The following is a 14,864-nucleotide window of genomic DNA, read 5'->3' on the forward strand; positions in this document are numbered from 1 at the left end:
ATTGTACTCTCATCTGGCATTTGCACATGCAAATTCCTGAGGTTAGACAAATTTGTGTCCAAACTGGAAATAAATCAAGCCCACTCTGTACAAAGCAGTGAAATAGACCTCTGTACACATACTGAGCCTAATGCTATATGGACTGGAGAGAGAAATGCTGGGGGAGGAATAGTGGACAAATCATACAGTTCCTTCCTACCCCCACAAATATGTCACTGTAATTTTTGAGACTCATATACATTGATGTTTGACTACCCACAATACCCCTGTGAGGTAGGGAAGTACAATGAAAGCTTTGTTATCCCACACTCATAGGAAATGGAAGATGCTGGTGTGATGGGCCGGGCCGTGTCTGGGCACAGCTGAGGGTGTCCGCTCAGGGTGAATTGCTCAAATCCGGGGCTCCTTACAGCCCCCAGACTGGTGACCTTTCCAAACCAGCCACAAACCAGTCCCACCGAGCGCTTCAGCAGCCTGCCTGAAGCCTCACGAGCAAAACCCCTCTGACACCCCAGCAATATCCGTGCCCCAGATGGCCCCGGGCCTATATACAGGTGGGGGGGGGGGGTCCTAGCACCCAATCCCACCTACCCCGAACAAGTTCTGTCCGGTTCCAAGAAACCAGCCACAGATCCCTGGTCAATTTACCCTCTGGACCTTACCCACAAATCACGCTGGGCCAATCCTTTAGAATCTAAAACTAAAGGTTTATTATCACAAGAAAGAAAAGCATGAGAGTCAGGTTGTTAAAGGAATAGTACGTTACATGCACTGAATCTCCCAGTCCTCGATGCAGGCTCTAGCAGAGATGTTACAGCTGCTGGTTTAAAAGTTCTTGTTGCACATCCTATCATCAGGATGGGTTCACAGGTCTTCCAGGCTCTTCGATCCCTGCAGTGCTGCCTCTGGGATGAAGTGCTGAGCTGAGAACAAAATGGCATCGACCACATGGCCTCTTTATACCTCCTTCCTGGCCTCTTGTATGCAGCAGGTCACCTGGTCAGAGGCCAATCTCTGTGTTTCCTGCTGGCTGCTCTCAGGTGACAGCCCCCATTCTTTGGGTGTGTCCTTGGCCCATCAAGTGCCATTGTCCTACTGGGCCTGGCTAATCAGCCTGTCCATAGCAATGCTTAACCACATTCAGAGAAATATTCAGCTTCCACACAGATTACAGATTCCTACCTACACACACAGACATTATACACTCACATAAATAGCGTACATAAGATCAGCAAACAATAAGCTCCCATTCAATACCCCACATGGCTCCCTTTTATACCAATTTCTGGGGCCAACACCCCCACCTAGGGGTGCAGCAGCGATCTGGCTGCTTCCCTCCAATTCGGTAATGTGACAGCTGGTTCATTGAATGTCAGATCAGAAAGCTTATTGCTCTGCCCTGCCCCCTCCCATCAGCTTGAGGCATGTTGAGAAGGAAGCTGATGACACTAATCCTCAGTGCCCTGTGTCGGAAGCCCCATAATGGCTGGCTGCACAGACAGGAGTCAGGCGTGTGCACCTGAAGATGCCCTGGTTTTGTGGCTGGGAGCAATACCAGATGACAAAGCTTTCGCTGTATTACTACCTCTTGTTTTCCAATGTGGTTTCCACCATGGGCGGTTGGTAAGTTAGACAAGGGACGGCACAGCCTTCCCAAAACTGCTTACATGACTGACTACCTAAGGCTGGGGTTGCTGCTGGGGAAGGCTGGAACTATGACGCTGCAGCCTGGCTCAGCAGCCTGGCTGCTGGAGGGGGGATGGGGCCACGGTGGGGCAGGGCAGCTTTCCCTGGATGCTGGGGAGGGCCAGGACAGGGGCATCATGATAGCACCAGCTCTCCACTTGGCCAGGCAGGATCAGGCTGAGGTGGGCGGGGCTTGGATCCAGGGGCGGGACCTCAGGCAGAAGGGGCGGGGCTGGGTCTTGCCGTCCCCAGCTGGGCTCTCACCCAACACCCATAGTGAATGACTTCTTGTATCTCGCTCGTCACACTCCTGTTAACACAGCCCAAAATCAGGTTGGCTTTTTTTGCAACAGTGTCACACTGTTGTCTCATAGTTTAGCATCATAATGTGTCCATCTTCCTGAGGAAGGAAATGTATTCTAACCCCTGTGATCAGAAGGCCTTGGTAGAAGAGGATGCTACCTCTGACGGTGCTATTGGTGGTTAGCATGCCAGCCTTGACTCAGAGTCTTGGGTGGAGTCCCTGTCTACCACAGATGTCCTATGAAATCTTCAGCAGTTAAAGACTTCAAAATCTAACCCTAAGATGTCTAACGATGAAGACGGGCACCTCATGGGACTTCAAATCTTTAGGCACCAAAATAAAACGTTCTTTGCCTCAGTTCTCTGCCTGCAAAAAAGGGACAAGAGCAGTGACAAGAGCGAGGTCGGACGTGAGGATAAATGCGTTAAAGACTGAAGCACAGTGGGGCTGAGAGCCACCGTGGACCCCTGGGTAGGACATATGTGAAGACCTGCTCCACACCCTCAGAAAGGGTGGGGTCTCGGGCGGAGGGGGCAGAGCTTAGGGCAGTCAGCCCTTAGCACCGCCCGGACTGAGGTGTGCACCCCCAGCCCTCAGAGCTGCACAGAGCGGCACTCCGGCAGCAATTCAACGAGGCCCAGGGCTCTGTCTGCCATTGTCACAGCGGCAGCAGCCAAGAGTTCTGGGCCCCGGGGACAACTGCAAGCCTGCTGAAGCATTTGCATATTATGGCCATGGGGGGAACACAAGGGCTGTAGACTCACATTCAGTGGGACCTTGAAGAAGTCATTTTGCCTTCTGCGCTTCAGCGTTTTTTCAGCTGTGAAATGATGCCCACCTTTCAGGGCCTCGCATGGAAGGTTCCCTAAGGGCAAAGTATTAGGGGCTCTTACGCAGGTACTAGTACAAGAGCTTTGCTGCCTGCTACTTTTCTTCCAGCACTAGTGAGGGGGCTGTTTAGACATGCTTCGCCCGCACAGGCAGGGATTGTGGGAGCCTTCTCCACACCCAACCCTATGCTGACATGGAGGGACCATCTCTAGAAATCAGACTTCAGCTTTCAAAGCTCTTTTAAATCCTCATCGGAAGCGTTTCCACTCATGGGACTTCTGCCGAGCAAAGCTCTGTTGTTTGGGCTGCCTTGTGCTGAGACACGTTATACTCGCTGGGAGAGAAGGTCGTCTCTGGCATTTCTCTCTCCTGGGCCGAAGCCCAAGACGTGCTGAAGTCTGTAGTCTAGTCGGAGTCTTGGCTGCTCTCCGTGAGCAGTGTTGACAGGATGGGGCAAGGTCAGTGGGCAAATGCCAGGATGCAGTTCACCAGGATTAGCGCCTGGCAGGCCGCCGCTGCTGTATTTACCTGCCCCTCCACAAGTACGGGCGCTTGCAGCTCCTATTGGCTGCGGATCACCTTTCCCGGCCAATGGGAGCTGCGGGAAGCAGTGTCCCCATCTGCACAGCTCCCATTTCGCAGGTACGGGTAAATAAAGCAGCGGCGGCCCACCAGAGGCTAAGCCTGCCAAACCGCCTCCATTTTATTGCCCATCCCTGCTCAAGGTCTGTTTACACCATCTGGGAATTTGGCTCACTGATTTCAATGGGAGTTAGCACCTCTGAGAAAGGGTTCAGGCCTATCCTATGGTGTCCGCCTCCTACTGGGCCCGGCTTTGCTCTGGCTGGTTCCGCTCACTCCTGGGGTTAATTGTCTGCGTGCTCTCAGCAACTCCAGGGAAGCAGTTTCCAGCAGGGTTGGTTTTGTTGAAACCTTCCTGACAAAATCACAACCTTGCAGACTCTTCCTTCCCAAGTCTGTGCAGGCTGAGTAGTCCTTTCCCCAAGTATGTCCCTCCCCCGCAGTGGCTCCTGTAACCAAAATTTCCCGGTGCTTATTTCAGTGCCTTCCTTCTGTCTGTTTGGCTTCTGAAGCATTTCCTCTCTGCAGAGCATAGAATCATAGAAACTAGGACTGGAAGGGACCTCGAGAGGTCATTGAGTCCAGTCCGCTGCCCTCATGGCAGGACCAAATACTGTCTAGACCATCCCTGATAGACATTTATCTAACCTCCTCTTAAATATCTCCACAGATGGAGATTCCACAACCTCCCTGGGCAATTTATTTTAGTGTTTGACCACTCTGACAGGTAGAAACTTTTTCCTAATGTCCAACCTAAACCTCCCTTGCTGCAGTTTAAGCCCATTGCTTCTTGTTCTATCCTCAGAGGCCTAACCCCTCAGATTTCTGAAGGACGTTACAGTCCTCTTATTAGAGTCAGCTAAGTTTCGGCTTTTTCTGAGGCACAGAGGGGCTGATCCGTTAGCTACCGTCCCCGGACACCAGAGGAATGATCTTTTCATATCTTTACAACCAGTGTACCCTGTAAGCTACCCACTTATGCAGCTGCTCAAGAGAGATTCAAATGCCGCCCAGTGGATAGCAGAGTACGCACAGCTAGAATTTTGTTTCTGCTGGTGGTGCACATTCACACATGCCTTGGTGCACACAGAAATTTATTCCATGCATGGATGGGAAAAAATCTACACATGGATGTAAAAGATTAGAGGGCACATTGTTTACAACCTCTCGCAATTTGGCCCAGGGATTTTGCCACTGTTTGTATAGTGCCCGGAGTGCTGGATGAGTGGATCTCCTACATGCTTGTATAGTACAAACAATACATCATAATAGAACCTTTCTGAATAAGATGCTTTTCTGCACCAGGGTTTATTGAAAGCACCTTCTGAATCTATCAATTACCAGGCAAAACTACCTGCAGCAGTCAATAAATATAATCAAGGATTTAACTTTCTAATTGTACTGTATATGGAGCTATTGAATAACAGCATGTATCAAGCTAATTACCCATTCATAAAGATGATCTTCTAATAGCCTGTCAGAGAGCTGGCTTACATACTGGACATCTTTTAGGTTGCCGCTGTTTTAATGTGATGTTGACCAGAACTAATAGAACATAACTCAAAGCTCCTTGCTAGGAAATCTTTTTTTTTTCCATCACTTCAGTCAGGTAGCTATTGATTATCTTGTTCCAATTTTGGTCCCAGTTTTAGGTTTGCAGCAAATTACTTGGGAAAGAAATCAGACTTGGACACTCAAATTCCTGTAGGTGGTCTCAAATTTTGGCTACACTGCAGCGCTATTTTGGGATACCGGAGGTATCCTGAAATAGCTACTCCGCATCTTTTGAGCATGCCCACTACTTCAAAATATAATGGGCTTGCTATTCCAGCATCCCTGTAAACCTCATTTCATGAGGGACATTTCGGAATAGCAGTTTATTTCGAAGTAAGTGCTGTGTAGACAGCACCAAATTTTGAAATCAGTTATTTCAAAATTGACTTGAAATAAGCTATGCAATTTGCGTAGCTCAAATTGCATAGCTGATTTTGATTTATGGGTGGGGTGTAGATGCACCCAAGTATAGAAGCAAAAGAATTACCATGCAGGAAAAGAGAATCTAGTGCCATATCTTGTCTGCTGAAGTGGTCTTCAGCTTGTGCTTCAGAGAGACAATTTGCTTGACAATTCACCAGTGCATATCCTTGAATGAATTTAGGTGCCTAACTCCCATTGAAAGCAGAGTTTGGTGCCAAAATAACTGAGGATCTGGGTCCTAGTTGTTTGTGCAATATTGTACCACACTGAGAGAATCCTTCCTGACCCCCATCTAGCAATCTTTTAATGCCCTGAAGCATGAGGATTGGTGGCCCACTTAGTTTACATGCTAGTTCTAATGTGAGAGCTACCCACATTGTTGTGCAGTACAACATACAAAGAATCCCTGGCAACAGCTTCGCCATAAACTTGACATTGAAATCAGACTGCTCAAAGTTTGCTGGATTCCTGGTCTATGGGCTGGGGAGAAGTCTTGGGGTACTTCTACACTATGTGACAAAGTCAAATTAAGCTACGCAACTGGAGAATGTTAACTCGGCTTTTGCCCCCAGACTACATGTAGTGCTTCCGCTTTGAAATGTACAAGATCCCCAGCGGGAACTCTTGTATGTTTCAAAAGTGGAATGCCACTGCTGCACACCTGCCTCCTTCCACAGAGCTGGAGCTGGGGGGAACCGGCTTTTAATCCAGCTTCCCCCAGCACCCTCTCTGCTTCCACCCCCCTTGCTGCCTCTTTCTGATAGAGGTAACAAGGGAGGGGGAAGCAACTAGTCGACTAGTCGATTAATCACTTACATCCCCATGTTCCACAGTGCTGAGTGATTCTGAAAGGTCCTTCCATTCCCGATGGCTGTGTCTACATTGGCACCCTTTTCCAGAAAAAGGGATGCTAATGAGACAAGTTGGAATTGCAAATGCCGCGGGGGATTTAAATATCCCCCGCGGCATTTGCATGAACATGGCTGCCGCTTTTTTCCAGCTCTGGGCTTTGCCGGAGAAAAGCGCCAGTCTAGACGGGATCTTTTGGAAAATAAACCCTTTTCCGGAAGATCCCTTATTCCTCTTAAAAACAGGAATAAGGGATCTTCCGGAAAAGGCTTTATTTTCCGAAAGATCCCGTCTAGACTGGCGCTTTTCTCCGGCAAAGCCCCGAGTCGGAAAAAAGCGGCAGCCATGTTCATGCAAATGCCGCGGGGGATATTTAAATCCCCCGCGGCATTTGCAATTCCGACTTGTCTCATTAGCATCCCTTTTCCAGAAAAGGGTGCCAGTGTAGACACAGCCCATGAGAAGAAGCTCCACACCTCTTGCAAGCACAACCCCCCCTTGCAGAATTACACTTTGTAATGACGGTGTCTGCATGGGACCACATGTGGTTACTATCGGTGCGGCCTACACGTGGATTTTATGTCACTCCAACACACACTGTAGAAGCCACGGGACAAATAGGAAGCAAAAGGACCCTCTGGGATTTAGTTGAATTAGTGGGGGTCCCCAAGACCCTGGTAGCTTAGAAGATTTCAGCAAAGAAGCTGCCCTGCTAGTGGGAACTCCCCAGTTAAAATCTGTAGCTCTTCTGTCAGACTGCTCAGATCTGCCAGAGGAGCAATGAACCATGCGCTAGAAGTTATAGTCTCTAAAGACAGAGGACTGAGACAGGCCACTAGCAGTTAGGTAAAAGCTCTGGAGCCAAATTCAGCTCTCATGTTGTCCTCATAAGAGAGTCACTACGGGAGCCTGTCTCAGACAGCTCAGGCTGGAATATACCAGCTGAGCTAGGAGGAAATGCTCTTCTCTTTTCCTCTGTATGTTATGTAGTTCGTGGCAAGTCCTGCTGCTGTTTCTGCAGGTACCAAGAGAACTGGTGGAGCACGGTTGCACTGGTAGGGTTAGACTGCTGGGTTTTTTTATTGGCAGCCCCTGCGGGGAAGGCACACCTGCACACTGCAGAACCCCTCTGAGCTGTTGGAAGGCTAGGCGGAAAGGAACAACAGCCAGTGCTCCATCTGCCATGCCTTTCGACTGGCTGTTATCCCCAGAGACCAGGAATTCTAGCAAACACATGTTCAGAACTGCATAGAAAATGCTGCCACTTGCCAGCAGTTTGTTCCTAGAAAACTGATCACCATGGCTCGTCCATTTCCCCCCATCAAAACAGTTTTGGTTTTCAACAGAACATTGCAGTTTATCCGCCAGCCATTTTTCCGGGAAAACGCCCCCTTCCCACAGAACTTTTTGTCCAAAAAAAACGAACAAGAAAAGCGGCTTTCCGTTCATGGATCGCACCTCCTGGCTCCCTGTGGAGTGAGTCGTACAAACCAGCGCTAGAGGGGCAAGCTGTCCAGATCAGGGAAACCTGCACCCGTACATCAGTGTTGTCCTGCCCACCTCCAACATCCCCCCGCTTCAGTGCAAAACAGGACTTGCACCAAGCGTGGCTCCCTGCAGATCTCTTACGGCAGTGTTTCTCAGTAGTACGAGTATCCTCAGGGGTACTCAAGAGAAGTCTGGGGGGTACATCAACACAACAGAAATTTGCAGAAAACAGAATTTTTGTTTTCAGTTTTACAGCGTTTTCTTATTTTTGTACTTTTTACACCTGAACATTTCATCGGCTCCGATTAAGTTGTTTAAACAAATGTGTTGCAATGGTAGAAAAAATATTTGTGTCTGAACACTGTAGGTATTGGGGGCACTTACATTTTTTTTAAAAGGGGTACTTTGTAAAAAAGGTTGAGAAACACCATCTTATGGAATCCGCTACACTGAGTGCAAGGCCTATTCTAGTACTGATGCACTGTATGTAGGTTAGGAGTGGGCGCCCATGTAACCACCTCAATGTGGGGATACCAATGGAAATTTCTCTATTCTAGACAGGCTGACAGAGAAGGCTAATGATTTGTACTAAATCACAGTGGCAGAGGTGGGGCTGAGGGTGAGGGCTTTGTGGGGGGGGCTGGCTCTGGGGGGACAGGGCTGGGGCAGGAGGGGGCTAAGGCAGCTTCCTGTCCCTCCTGGCACTGCAGACCCTGCTGCGCCCCAGAAGCAGCCAGCAGCAGGTACCCAGCAAATGGGAGTAAGGAGATAGTGCTCAGAGTAGGGGCAGTGCCTCTGTGCATTCTCCTTCCACCTCCATCTAGCAGCCGGGCTTGTTGCTGGCAGCTTCTGGGGCACGGCACAGTCTGCGGTGCCAGGACAGACAGGGAGCTGCCTTAGCCCCCCACTGCTCACCGGATCCCCCTGCAGCCACGAGACCCAGCGCCCGACATTCCACGGCCCAGTCCTGGGTCACTGCCCTGAGACGTCCACTCCCAAGGCTGGGCTGTGTGCCCATGACTAGGGTGGCCATGAAAATCTTTCTCCCACTCCCAATTGAACTAGGAAAGGCTCATGCATCTATTCAATGTAGGGAGGTGAGAAGCTGAAGTTTTCCTGTTGTTACTGAAACGGGTGCAGAAAACGTTCTCTTCCATGTTGTGGCAAGGGCGAGGCTGGCGGTGGGCCACATGCAGCCCATCGGGATGCTCCGGTTGACCCGTGAGATGTTTTGTTTACTGTTGCCTGTAATTTCGCCTGTTTCTGTCCATGCAGTTTTTTCCCTACCGTGTGTACCACGGTGACACGCACGTAAAGCCAACGCAGGTGAAGTGAGAGGCATGCGGATTGCACACAACGCTGATTGTGAGAGCCATGTGCTCCCTCGGCAGCCAAGCCCAGCGCTGCTACGGTTCAATCAGCACCCTCAGGAAATTCTAGGTACACCAGAGCAGTTAGCAAAACTACCTTATCTTGAGAGATGTGGGTTAGGACCAGCTGAGATGAAAGAGGCCACTCATGAGATCTACTCACTAGCCTAGACTGCCCATCACTGGGCTAGGCACTGAAGTCTACTCTGGCTGGGGCACTGATGTCTCTCCCCCGGGTCTTCCAGTAAAATGAGATCTGTGCAGTGCTAGGGGTGGCTAACTCCTTTTTGGAAGCGGGGCCGGCTTGTCTGCATCAGCCTCTGCATATTTTAAATGTGAGCTTTGCTTCGTAATGCCGCCAGGGAGGAATGTTAAGTGTCATAAAGTGCTCTGGGTCTATTAAGGTAAAATTCTCACTGCCCGGAGTGGCTTTCTTGCTGATCAGTCTGTCTAGGCTCGGGCTGTTTCTCATGTTATTTTTAAATCTTTGCTGCAGAGAGGAAAAACAGCCTTAATTACTGCAGATGAAATAAATCAGGGAACTCTCATTGCAAATGCAGGGAGACGAAGCAGCCCCGGCTGCAGCTCCCTGAGTCATCCCGCTTATAAGGGCTATTAATTTTAGTCTTGGAGGGAGGGAGTTGCATAATCAGAGGCGCTGGTGACAGTTTAAAGGGATTATGGGCTTTCAGATGTACAAAACGCTTTCTCCCAGGCTGAGATGGAGGATGGGCTGAGTCCAGGATGATGTAATGGATGGGCAACTGTCAACCAAAGACATCCCAGGGAGAGTTTCATAGCGTAGAAACTCCTGAAGCAGTGATTTCTGTAATAGGATTGATAGAGCTAGTCAGCCCTATGCATGTAATCAGAATGTCTATTTATAAGCTGCACTTATCTTCAAGAAATTTACTATCGGTCTGTGCTTTAGAATTAGGGTTTAAATGGGAATCCTGCTGCCACTCAAGTCAGAGGCAGCTTTGCCTAGTGGATAGGGCACTGGCTTTAAACTCAGGCGATCTGGGTATTCCTGGCTTTTCCACTCAGTTAGTTGCTTTTCTCTGCTGTGCCTCTTCCCTCTCTCTGCCCCCTTTTAACTCTCCTTCTGTGAGATCTGTATAAACTGTGCAGCAGGGGTCTAGCTAAATGTCTGCGTGAATCTGGCCCTCCGCCCATCAGGTAGGTGGAGAGAGTCATCCCTCATTTTTGTCTTGCATAATTTAGGTGTCTCTGAGACCAATTCTAGGCGACTCCATCTGCCAGCCGCATTCTCTTGCGGTGCAGCTTTTCTGCCCTGAGTCAATGCAGGAGGCTGTAAATCTGTTGGGATGAGCCCTACTTTTTATACACACCTGCATTATGAGAAGAAGCCAACTCTAGGTGGGGAAAACACAGTCAGCAGCCAGTTAGCTAGCAAAGATGATATTACTCTGGAAAGGTACTCAGAGCTCTCACTCAGGCTGGAAAAGTTTGGGGTGCTGAGCACCGTGAAGGAGGCCCTCAGCATCTTGCAGAATCAGGCTCAAAATTGCCTTTGGCTGAATTATGTTTCACTAGTGATAGGCTGACCTACCCTTCCCTACCCCCTCCGCAATTGACAGCCCTTTTTCATGCATTCCTCTTTGAATCCAAGCTACTTATATCTAATCATTGATTTCTCTCTTGCCTGCAGCTACTGACTCCTTTTAATGAGCCTAAAGCATGATCTCAACAAAGATTCCCCCCCCCCCCCACACACACACACACACACATACACACTCACACTCCCATCTACTCCTGTGCTTAACAGGAAATTTCCCCACTTCTGTTCCTACCATCCAGTTTTGATGGCAGTTTGGACACCGCACTTAGAGCGGTCTCAGCACTGGCCTTACTTGAGCACTGCTATTTCTGGGAAAGTGAAATTTAGCTGCACATTAAAACAACACAAACTTATTCCCCCCTAGGTTTACTTTTTTTCTCACTCACTCCTCTCCAAAAGTGACCATCAGCCCTGCCCGATCATAGTGAATGCAAGTTTTGATTTTTTTTGAATGAAAGTAATAAATTGGCAACCACTTTGGAGTAATGTCCTGATGTTAATACAAGTCCCATTCTGGTTAAGTAATCATTTAAACAGGATTAATATTAATAATTCCTAGCCCTTTCCAATTACAGTACTGGGCATGCTTCAGAAGCTGTAGCCGACTTATTAGGGCCGATATTATCCAGTGTTGCTTTTATCCATTGGATCACAACAGAACTTAGAGGGCCCCAAATGACATTGTCAGTACTGCAACATCATTAGGATTTGTAAGGATGTACAGGGTGAACCTCTCTAGTGAAGCAAAATGCAGGACAATGTAGCACTTTAAAGACTAACAAGATGGTTTATTAGATGATGAGCTTTCGTGGGCCAGACCCACTTCCTCAGATCAAATAGTGGAAGAAAGTAGTCACAACCATATATACCAAAGGATACAATTAAAAAAAATGAACAAATATGAAAAGGACAAATCACATTGCAGAACAGAAGGGGGATGCGGGGGGGTGGGAAGGGGGAGGAAGGAAGGTAAGTGTCTGTGAATTGCTGATATTAAAGGTAGGGAGAGTGGGATGTTTGTGAGTTAATGGTATTACAGGTGATAATTGGGGAAACTGTCTTGGTAATGGGTGAGAAAGTTCAAAGTCTTGTTAAGTCCTTGTTGGCAAGTGTCGAATTTTAACATGAATGACAGTTCAGAGGATTCCCTTTCAAGTGCAGATGTAAAAGGTCTTTGTAGCAGAATGCAGGTGGCTAAGTCATTTAGAGAGTGTCCTTTCTGGTTAAAGTGGCAAGAAACTGTTTTCTCTTTGTGATCTGAGGAAGTGGGTCTGGCCCACGAAAGCTCATCATCTAATAAACCATCTTGTTAGTCTTTAAAGTGCTACATTGTCCTGCATTTTGCTTCAACTACCCCAGACTAACACAGCTACATTTCTATCACCTCTCTAGTGAGGCACTCTCTGGTCCAGCATGATTTTAGTTAGCTGGGTGTCCTCTTATCATGGGTGTGGCCAACTTTCCCATGGTCCCATAAAGTTTATTTATAGCCACCAGTCCTGGCTCTCAATGTTCTGGGCTGTTGTTTGTTTCTAATTTACCCCTAAGGCTAGATCTACACTGCAGCATTATCTCAGAATAACCGACGTTATTCCAAAACAACATAGTGCACGTCTATACTGCCAGCATTTATTTCAAAATAATGGCGAGCTGGAGAACGTCTTACTCTGACTCCTGTAACCCTCAATTCAGGGAAATCCTTCAACTTCCTGCTGTGGAGACAGCACCAAAAGCTGAGTTAAGCTATTTCAATTCAAGCTATGTAATTGGCGAAGCTCAAGTTGCATCGCGTATTCCGACTTTAGCTCTGCTGTGTAGACATGCCCTAAATATCCAGTAAGCAGTGGATGTACTGGTAGTGCTGCTAGACAATATTGACTTCCCGTGGTTTGGCAAAGTCTGTGGTCAAGTCCTGGAGGTGGCGGATTAGAGAGGTTCAGCCTGTACTGCTGCTTTCAACTAGCTTTATGGTGGGGTGGGAAGGAGGAATATTAATTTTTTTTTCTTTTGAGGGATATAATAGTGGCTGTTTCTTTGACTGCATATCAATTGTTGACCAATGAAACACAATTCAAACCACATTAATACGCAAACCTAAAGTAATGGTAGCATGAAATAGGAAATCCAAAGCTGCATTATAGCCAATGGACTTCCAGGGCCTGATCCAAAACCCATTGGTCAGTAATTGCTAGTATCTCCTTAAGTGAAATTGAAAACCCATCTTGCTTCTCTGCTGCCCTGCTATGTGTGTTGTCCCTTGGCCTTGCACAGGTTGGGCATACCCATTACTGTTCTGATTTGGATCCCACCCAGCAGAAATAGTGACCCCTGAAATCGGGGCAGGAGCTGCTTAGCACCTTCACCTTTATGGCAGCTCTGTGATTGACTGCAGAGGAGCCCACGGCTCTTATGGTCAGTGTTGTGTGCGATCCACCGGCCCCTCACTCCACCTGCCCTGGCTCTAGGGCCGTGTCCAGACTCAGGGGTTTTTTCGGGAAAAGTAGCCTTTTCCCGAAAAAACTTCCCCTGCGTCCAGACTCAAGCCGCGTTCTTTCGAAATTATTTCGAAAGAACGCGGCTTTTCTTTCGATGGCGGTAAACCTCGTTTCACGAGGAAGAACGCCTTCCTTCGAAAGTTCCTCTTTCGAAGGAAGGCGTTCTTCAATGTAAAGAGGCCGTCTTCGAAAGAGAGCATCCAGACTCGCTGGGTGCTCTCTTTCGAAAAAGCGGATTTCTCTTTCGAAAGATCCGCCTGCAGTCTAGACGCGATCTTTCGAAAGAGGCTCTTTTTCGAAAGAGGCTCTTTCGAAAGAAGCCTGCAGTCTAGACATAGCCTAGGAGTGTGTCACTTTTGTAAATATCAGTACGAGAAAAACCTAAGTGGCCAAAAACCAGCAGAATCTGGCTATCATTGTCCATGCTCAATGTCTCGTGGGCCACACATTGAACCCCACTGGGCTACATGTAGCTATTAGGCTGTAGATTGCTCACCACTGGCTAACTCCCTTGGGGTCCTCTGAAAATCTCAATCATGTAGAATTCTGTTTTCATCTGCTTATATTGGAAGAGTAATGTACATGTTATTTCTATCTCCCATCAGCATGCTTTGCTGGATATCCTGTTTGCTAAAAGCCACCACTTAAGTACAGACCTTATTAAAAATGTGTAGGGGATTTGAAATGCTTTCTCTATAATTAAAATGCTTTTTTTAAAAATCTGCATAACACATCACTACTTGGATTTACTTCCAACACACAGACACATTAGCTTTCTGGCTGGTCAACAGTGTTGTTACCTCTTACAATCTGTCCTACTGTATAGAAAGGCTTTTTCCCAAGATTAAAAACCACACCCATATCTCTGCAGTATCTGCAGCGTGAATTAGAAAGTCCACTGGGACATCTAGGTCAGCATGAGCCGATCTGACATCAGTCTGCAGAATATGCCTGCAATCAACAGTGCTGTAGGGTTTCTCCCCCGCCCCAGTAAAGACAGCAAATTCTTTTCAAATGGCAATGAAAAATTTAAAGTGTCTCTGCAGAATGTCACATTTAATGACCACTCTCAGTATCAGAAAACCCTCCTCTGTTCATGAGGACAGAAGGGGAGAAAAATAATCCAATAATGTACATTTGCTAATGCAATATTGAAACAAAGCCATAATGCATTGTGAAACACAACTGGAGGGAGCGGGGGGGTTAGAAGTAAAGATTAAATCAGAAGCATCTAGTTTGTAAATAGGAAAACAAAACAGCATCAGCTGTTGATAAAAGCTCTCAGCAGCAGAACCGAGGGCCAGAATCTGATCTCCGTGAAAGTGTTGCATAACTATTATAAACTCGTCAGCTTCAAGAGAATGACTCTACAGATGCACTGTTGTGACAGCAAGATCAAGCCCTCTGTAACAAAACTGCACCAAGAGATTACATGCTTCTGTCTCCATAATTTCAGATGCCGTCTGTTCTTGTATTGCTTACATCTTTAAAAACAAACAAACAAACAAAAAAACCCAGCCATATATTGGGACTTTGGTCCCGTTTCCTTTGCTTTCACACCCAGTGATCGACACTAGAGTCACACCATTATAACTACATTGACCTCAATTGAATTACTTGGGAATGACCCCAGGGTGAGAGAGAATCAGGATCTCCACTTCAGCTACTCTGGTTTTTGCTGGTGTCACCGACTTCAATAG

Source organism: Pelodiscus sinensis, chromosome 28 (assembly GCF_049634645.1).
Source record: "Pelodiscus sinensis isolate JC-2024 chromosome 28, ASM4963464v1, whole genome shotgun sequence".
Classification (NCBI taxonomy): Eukaryota; Metazoa; Chordata; order Testudines; family Trionychidae; genus Pelodiscus; species Pelodiscus sinensis.